This window comes from Apodemus sylvaticus, chromosome 20, assembly GCF_947179515.1.
Source record: "Apodemus sylvaticus chromosome 20, mApoSyl1.1, whole genome shotgun sequence".
NCBI classification, from domain to species: Eukaryota; Metazoa; Chordata; class Mammalia; order Rodentia; family Muridae; genus Apodemus; species Apodemus sylvaticus.
This window is the reverse complement of record NC_067491.1, coordinates 42,613,205-42,622,414: the sequence shown is the minus strand read 5'-3', so window position 1 is coordinate 42,622,414 and position 9,210 is coordinate 42,613,205. Positions and strand designations below refer to the sequence as shown.

At 40.5% G+C, this 9,210-nt stretch overlaps 1 pseudogene; it reads right to left on the bottom strand.

The window, feature by feature from the left end:
• Window positions 1-421: 421 nt before the first annotated feature.
• LOC127670931 (60S ribosomal protein L32-like) lies at window positions 422-838 on the bottom strand (annotated as a pseudogene).
• Between the last annotated feature and the right edge of the window lie 8,372 nt (window positions 839-9,210).

Below are 9,210 nucleotides of genomic sequence, written 5' to 3'. Positions count from 1 at the left end.
AGATACCCTGTCTCAAAAAAACCAAATCCCAAAAAACAAAAAACAAACAAACAAAAAAATAAAATAAAATAAAATAAAATAAAATAAATAAATGTTAAAAACCAAAAAAAAATAAAAATAAAAAAAATAAAAGAATCTAACTAAGGCAGTGGAGGCCTCACCGTCATCTCTGCGTGAGTTCCAAGGCCACTTCCAGTATCTGATCGGCAAATGAGAGGAGACTGCATGCCTCAACTTGGATTCCACTATGAGCAGCACTACTCTTAGAGTGGCCCTGTTCATAGTGGCCCCTCTTAGAGTGAGGGATGGAGCAAGGGACCTTATTCAGTACAGTGTTAGTGAAATAGCTGCTTTTCTTTCTTTCTCTCTCTCTTTCTTTCTTTCTTTGTAGTTTTTGTGATTTTTTTTAATTAAAACACAAGACATCTATTCATTTTCTTCGCTTCGTAGCCTGGCGTTGGGATTAGTGACTCTGATGGCCAGCTGTGCTGCTCTTTCTACGATGCTTTTCGGTCCTTAGAGGACACACTCATTGTGAGCCATCTCAGCACAGTAAGATTTGTTACACATCAGCAGCCCTTCTAGCTCCATTGTGGACCAGAAACTTCCGGAAGCCACTGGGCAGCGTGTGCTTGGGTTTCCAGTTGCTCCCGTAACCAATGTTGGGCATCAGGACCTGGCCCTTGAATCGTCTCCGCACCCTGTTGTTGATGCCTCTGGGTTTCCGCCAGTTTCGCTCAGTTTTCACATATCAGTCTGACTGGTGCCTGATGAACTTCTTGGTCCTCTTTTTGACGATCTTGGGCTTCACCAGAGGCTGGAGGGCAGCCATGATGTCGAAAAATACAAGGCTACCACCTCGTAGGCAGCGCTGACGAAGAAGTAGCTGCTATTCAATCCGAGGTGTGTTTTGTTAGATAAGCTCAGACCACAGGGACAGTACTCCGTTTCTGCCACCATTTTAAACAATCAATAGAATTCCAATGATCAGGGATTAGAGGAAACAATGCAGATCTATATGCTACGTACTGATTTTTGTCTGTGTTTGATTTTGACTGCCGTTGTAGAAATGATCTCATTCTTCCTAGCCCACGTAATTTGGTAAGAATGAAATGAAGGACAGACATGGGAACTAGGTTTACTTAATCAACACTAAGCACTTTGCTTGATATAGAGATAGGCAAGGACCTGAGGCCCAGACAATCCAGATCCGGCTGCGCACAATACCAGAGACAAAAGTGCACCTTTTCCTAAATAAATTTGAGTTGGATTTTTCTTTAACTCACAGCTGAGAACTTTTATTAATGTAGGTAGAAAATATGAACTATTTTCAGAGATCAGAGAAATATTGTGGAATTAGAGAACACAGGAGAGATGGAAAAGTGATAAAGCTGAAACCCGGATCAGAGAACTCTTTAAAATTGAGGCTAAGAACTTTGGATTTCATGAAAGCCTGTACGCCTAAAGCAGAGTGAGGGGGGAGGTAGCTTGCCTAAGGACGCAAGGAGTTGGTGATGAAATCAGGATTCAACACTGGGCTTCTGACCCCGTAGCTACACTGTAGCTACTAACGTGGCAGCTAGTGGCAGGCCACATGTGGCCATTTAAGCTTAATTTAAATTAAATTAAATAAAAAACTCAGTTCCTCAATAAAATAGACAAATTCTATTTTTTTTTTTTTTTTTGGTGGTTATATATAGCTACTAGCTACAGTGCTGAATACTGAAGCTAATAGCAATGTCTGTTGCCAAAAACATTTCATTGGACAGCCCTTTCTTAGGACTTCTCTTTCTTTTTTCTTTCTTTCTTTCTTTCTTTCTTTCTTTCTTTCTTTCTTTCTTTCTTTCTTTCTTTCTTTCTTTCTTTCCTTCCTTCCTTCCTTCCTTCCTTCTTTCTTTCTTTCTTTCCTTCCTTCCTTCCTTTCTCCCTCCCTCCTTTCTCTCTTTCTTTCTTTCTTTCTTTCTTTCTTTCTTTCTTTCTTTCTTTCTTTTGTTCTTTCTTTCTTTCTTTCTTTCTTTCTTTCTTTCTGGGAGCAAAAAAAACCTATATGCTATCTAGGTGAGTCACTAAACTGGAGTTAGGCTGGAATCTCCACTTTCAAACCTAATCTCAAATCTGCATATTTGCAGAACTAACCTTTCCAATCTCCTACTTGTATACTGGTAGAAACCATATGTATAAGTCTTCAAAGTGACTTATAAGTGAGTGAGTAAGTGTGTATGTGGTGGGGGGGGAGACAGTTGATGGACATTGTAGAAGAAAACAGCAAAAAAAATTTTTAAGAGATTTAGAAACGCCTCATTTTCTGGCAATTAAAGAATGACTTCATGGCTTCAAGGCATGAACAATTCAATGACAGCAAAGCGTTTCTTTTCTCCTTACCCATCCATTGGTAAGCATAACCTATACTTGGCTCTGTGCCTGCTGTCTTCAACTCAGTCTGAAGATGGATCATTTTTTTCCAAAAATTTCCTCCTACGAAATTTCCAAACTGTCCTCTCTTTCATTTAGTCTCACGAGGCAATGAGAGTGCACTTGCCTGATTTCTGTTATTGTAATAGATGCCATGACCAAAAGCGATTTATTCCAACATACTAACTTCCACCATTGAGGAAAGCCAGGGCAGTAGATCAAGCCAGGAGCCTAGAAGAAGGAATTGAAGCAGAAATGGAGAGGAAGGCCACTTACTGGCTCATTCCCTCCCTCACATTCCAGTTACCTTTCTTATAAAGATCCTGATGTCTAAGGAGAGCACCGCCCACAGTGGACTAGGTCCTGCTGTATCAATTAGCAATCAAGACAATGCCCACAGACATTCTCACAGATCAATCTGATGGAGGCAATTCTTCCCAGAATATATGTCTTCCAAGGTATATTAAGTTGACAATGCATACTAGTCATCACAGAGTTCACTTATGTAAATGGAGTAGTGCATAAAATAAACACACACACACACACACACCATCATCTGGAATCTCATACCAAGTAAGATAACACAATACGAAGTGTACCTTACTGGTCGAACACTTGCTTAGCTTGTCCAATGCCCTGAGTTCAATCCCCAGCACCATACTTATCAATACCAAAAATACAGACCTGCTGAAAGAAAACTGGCTCCTTCTTCCATGCAATCTAACCACTTTGACTTAGAATTATAGAACCATCGTGTACTCTTGACCTCTGGACTTCACTCAGCTTGACAGCAATACCTCCATTTTTTCCTCCTCCGGCCCATGTGGCATACTTTGACAGAAAACCTGTAGCCCTATAGATAAAATCCACATTCAAATTGTTATCCAAGACTCCAGACATCATAATTATGCCTTTTCTGCCTGCAATGCTAGTAGAAAGGGCAAGATTTCCATAGTGTTTGCCTATATTACCAAGGATTTTTTTTTTTGTAAAATAATTCAAAGTTTTTATTCAGCTCCAAGTCTTAGCAAGGTCAGATTCTGAGATAATTGGCTGTAAGGTTATGGAGACGATAACATGTTCAGTTTTATACCCTGAACCCTGCCCCATCACCTGGGTAATCAAGGCAGATAATCATGCATGTTATCCTGCCCCAGGTAAATACTTGCCCCTGGTAGGTTCCATGACTTTCTTTTATGTTCTTTTCTCCAAAAGCAGCTTTTAGGAGATTGGAAATCAAGTTTGCCTCATTTCTGTTAATTACTGCATAGTTGGTTTAACTACTGTCTTAGTCACAAACTGTAGTGGAAGGTGTGTTTCTGGCAAAGGGAACTCTGTAAGAATGCCATTGTGCTTGCAACTGTCTCCCCTTTCCGCCTCTCTGTAAACAGCTCTGGGGCCCAGAAAGGCCCTCTGACCCATTAACCAGCTACTCCAGAAACCTTGTCCGGCACCAGCTAATGATTCTTATCTCCAGAGCCCAAACCCAGCAGGCAGTTCCGCATAAACAAGATGCACGTGTCATAAAGTAAATGATGAGTGGCTCACCCTAGGAAAAGGGTCCTTCAGCTAAACAGAATCATGTGGTGACCCGCAACTCTAGCCAGCGGACAGAGAATTCCACCTGCTGGTACCTGCTGCCCCAGGAAAAGCCAGGGATCCCATTGTCTGAAAAATATAGAATATTCAACCTCTCCTTTGCCATTTTCAGATCCTCTGCTAAGTCCCCATTCTTCTGCATGCCAACCTGCTACCGTCTCTAGCAGCCATTCCTGTCCTCACATGATACAGTTTCTCTCTCTTTGTATTCAAAACTTAATCTGCCCTCCTATCCAGGTCCTGACTGACAGGTTCACTCACTGAGCCAGGATCCTGATGGCTGTTCATCACTCCCCGCTATCTCCATTTCTAAATGTCTGTCTTTTTTTTTTTTTTTGAAAGAGTGCCCTGATATCATTACCAAAAAAAAGGAAGTAATGTAGAAATTCCAGATGACCTAGAATGATATGTTTGACAGGGGAGGAGAAAGAATGTCAGTCTGTTCATGTCTCAAATAATAGCCAGGATGCTTCTAAAATGTGTAAGGGATGTCCAGACAATGGAACACTGACTTCCCCCCACCTATACATCAAGGCCAAATCCATCTGTTCCCCAGGATTGAGATTCTGTGAGGCACAGGACAAAGTATGAACTGATCAAGCCATGGATAGTACCTGTGGACATGTTGTATATGCCTTATAAAGTTCAAGTAAATGCTTGCTAGACTTCCATAGAGATTGTCACACAGCGCACACATACACACACACAAAAGACAGTCCACAAATATGTGTTGACTAATTCAGTGAATCCTTTTGGATAGTATGGAGCTTGGTAAACAAACTACAGAAAAGGAAACTCAAAGGACCAGAGAGGTGGTTCAGTCAGTAAAGCACTTGCTGCCCAAACATGAGGAGCACAGTCCAATCAATCCCTAGCCTCAACCACTTAAGAAGCCAGATGCAGTGATGCATGCCTATAATCCCAGTGCTGGGGGTAAGGTGGTAGAGATAAACAGATCGCTGGGGCTTGCTGGTCCGGAAGTCTAGCCAAATCAATAAACTCCAAGTTCAGTGAGAATGCCTGTCTTAAAAACTAAGCAATGGAGGAAGATTCATGAAGTTCATTTCTGGCTTCTACTTGCATATACCCACACATGTAAATGTGCACATACAAACACGTGCACACACATCGAGACCTTTCATGACAAGCTGAACAGAACTCCACAGGCTCAGAGGCTAGATTTAATAGACTCGTAAATAGAAATCCAGAAGGTTACACTTCCTGAAATGCCAGATCTTTTCCAAGAATGATGATGACGGATGATGATGATACAGAAAAGAGGAAGACCTGAAGATGCTATGAAGAAAAGGTTAGACTTGCCACCATGGGCAGCTGGGAATGCTCAAGAGTCCTTGAGCAAAGAAAGAAACAAATTTGGAAAGCATGGTCTATTAGAAAGGCTGCTCTACCGAGGTGAAATAGTTGCATGGACAATAAGCCAAGTGTAAAATTCGGTGACAGTGAATATGACTGTGCCAAATGGCTGAGCTAGAAGCAAGAATCATAGGAACAAAGCACCAAGAGAGAAAGCCTAATGTTGGCTGGTGCCAAGGGCTAAGATATAATCCTGGGTAAGCATCAAAGAGACAGAGACACCCAAGCATTCTGCCCAGGGTGGCACACAGACATTAGACTCAGACTTCATTCAACCCAGCCTCAAGATCTGTATGTGTTTAAATTAACTTAGATGTTTAAATTAACATCTAAGAATGGTAGGCTCTAAGGATGTGCTAGGATTAAGTGGCAGAGGTCCAGGCCAAGATGTGTGTTTAAGAGGTCACACCACATGTCAGATCTGGTTTATTTGGGGTGGGCGGAGCAAAAGGCTGTCTTGGAGTGGGGGCATGAGAGAGAGAGATGGAGACAGACAGAATGAGAGGCAGAGAGGATGAGAGGGAGGATGTGGATGCCACAATGCTGAGAGGGGCCTTTTAAAGGGTGCATGTGTATCTTATTAAAATATACAACTCATAGTGAGTGCAGTGCACCAGGCCACAGCGGGCAATAGCATAAACTTCCAGCTTGAGCTGCTGAAAGGCGGGCTGGCAGAGTGATTTATATAACACACTGACCACACTTTTTTTCTAGTCTCTCCATAGGAATTTATCTGTTTAGTGATACTTTGATCTCCTCTACTGACAGACCCATCATGACCATTTTCCAAGATACCTAGGAATGTTAGAACTAAGTCTGTGGCTGACTCTCTATAATTAGGTAATGAAATATCCTTAAATCCAAAAGAAATGTCAACAGTCGCTGTTATTGGGATGCACACAGCCTCTTTTGATTCCTTCATTACCAATTCACCACTCCTCCCACCTTTTCTCTATTCCTTCACAATTACCTCTACTCCTGACAGAGATGCGCTGCCTGCTGCCCTGACCATCTGGCTCAGTGTTTTTGAGAGTCAGAGACTATCAATTCTGAAATGTTGGGGGGGGGGGGGGTGGTGATACTTTCAAAAATTAGCATAAAGAACTGTGCAACAAAGCTGAGAAGAAGTTGGGGAAACACTGTGTGGTAGGTGTTGGAAAGAATTCTATTTTGGTATTGAAGTTTGGAAAATCTGAAGATACTGATTTTTCTGCCATATGAGCACACATATTTGACCATTTGTTGCTTTTCTTGTTGGTGCAACTAAATAGTTGACAAGACACTTAAGGAGGGAAGTGTTTACTTGGTTTATGATTTGAAGGTACAGCCTGTTGCTGTTGGGAAGGATTAGCAGTGAGGACATAAGGTAGCAACTGGTCACACCATGTCTGAGGTCCCAACCACAGAGAGATAAACACCTTCACCCTCTCATGGATGGGATCCCAGGTCACAGTATGATGGCGCCCACATTTAGGGTAGGTGTTTTAGTTACTATTCTATTGCTGTGATAAAAGACCATGAGCAAGGTAACTAACTTATTAACAGAATGTATTGAATTCTGCTATTCACGGTCCAGAAGATGTGAGTCTATGATGGTGGAGCGAAGGCATGGCGGCAGGAACAGCTGAGAGCTTGTATCTCCAGCCACAAGCAGGATGCAGAGAACACGCTGGGAATGCCACAAATCTCTTGAAACCTCAAAGCCTGCTCCCCACCCCAGTGACATACTTCTTCTAGTAAGGCCACCCAATGGAGACCAGGTATTCAAATACCAGAGGCTTAGGACAAGCATCTCATTCAAACCACCACAGTGGGTCTTTTCTCCTTAGGCAAGCCTCTATAGAGGTGTCCTCACAGGGGTGTGTCTCCTAAAGAATTTCAGTTTCAATTAATTATCACATGTTGTACTTGAATTGATCCATCTATCAGTGGTAGGGGTCAATACCCAAGCAGGACAAACTCACAAAAAGAAGTATTCCTGAGTCTCGAAACAGAGTTGGACTAATGAAAAAACAAAACAATAATATAATAGTACCTGGGAAATAACTCTCTTGCACGCCATTTCATTAGTGGTTATAAGTTCAACACAAGAAAAGTTGTTGCTCAGCGAAGGTTTTTCTAAGTTTCTTTTCAGCGCTCTGCAAAATAAAATTTGAGGCAAGTTTTCCCTGAAGTTCTATGTGAGCATTCTCACGCTTCCATCTTGCCTTTGAAGCATGAAAAGACATTCTCAAGTAGACTACTGTCCAGCTTCTATTCTTCCTAGTGCACTGTTTATCATTCAAGGGTGTTTTTTTCCCAATATATGTATCCCATTGGGAATGATGATCTTAAAAATGTGAGTTCATGCATACTATCTTATTTAAGATTCTTGCACCCCACCCACTCCCATCTCCCAAAGCTAAAACACTGCCAACTAGATCCTTAAGAATCACGCAATTCATACAAGGTTGGATGCTGCTAATTCTTCATGAAAATCAAAATACATTAAGGGACCAGGGAGATGCCACTGCACACACACCCCACCCCGACTTTTCATCAAAAAATAGACATGTTTATGTAAACAGAACTATTTTCCATATTCATAGTGACTTTTTAAGTATTTGAGCCTAAAGATTTTGATCTCCAGATTTATACCTATTTAAATTGTCCACAATTATTACATGTCAGCCATCAAATAAAGCTGTGCTTACGATTGCTTATCACTGTGTGCATTTCTAAGATGACCACTCATGATTTTTTGCTTTAATTACACGAAGGGGTCTTAGTTTCTTGATATTTATACTCATTCTTTGTTTATATAGACAAGGTATGATTGTCTGACTTTTAAGAAATGAAATACAGATGAATGATTGATAGAATCCAAAGTGAGGGAGAATCCTGTTTCCTTGTTCATAGAGACTGACTAGTAATCTTTTATTATTTTTCCTGTTGGCATATGACAAATGTTTCTTCAGTGACAAGCTGAGAACAGGTTAAAGGTCATGTTGCATTTGGGAACTGGAGAGATAAATTTTAATTCTAAATGCAGTTACAAATTTTAAATTCATATTTGTACTTTCTGTTAAAAGACACGATTGTAAGATTGTTCCTTAGATTTTTGTGTTTACTCTCGCAAAGCTTTGTTTGTTCTTGTTTTTAAGTTTGCACTTGAATCTTACAAAAATAAATACACCCATGTTATCAAAAAAAAAAAAAGAAAGGCTGTTGCTATTAAAGTGATAATGTCTAATCAATAATAGTAAATACATTATTTATTTACTATTATTAAATAATAGTAAATATTATTTAATTAAATACGATGAAGGATAAGATACAAGTAAATTTTTAAAAGCTAATTGATGCATCGTTCCTTACCATGCTGGCTTTGGAAACAAAAGAAAATGGGTTCAAAGAACTCCAGAGGAATGAAATCTGGATTTCAATTCTTGTGCAAATTCTGACTGATCAATACTAACTGCCTAGATCCCATCGTTGGATTCATGGATGTACTGGGTACCCAAGGATGTAAGTTACTGGAGACAGTTAGCATCGGGAAGAAGGCCATGATAGTGGAGTGTATGCAATTAGCTTGACACTCGCCTTCATAATCAGCACTAACGGGTTCTTTGCTTTGTTTTATATTATTTAAGTTGAATGTAAGTGTATCCAGTTAGTTATAATTGTCAACATATTTTAATTGCTCTTAATTATTTTCAAGGATTTATTTTTGTTTTGCTTGCATATATATGTAAGTGCCCTCTATGCATGTCTGGTGTTGTAAAGGTCAGAAAAGGGCACTGGATCCCCTGGAACTGGGATTACAGAGGGTTTTCCACTGCTATG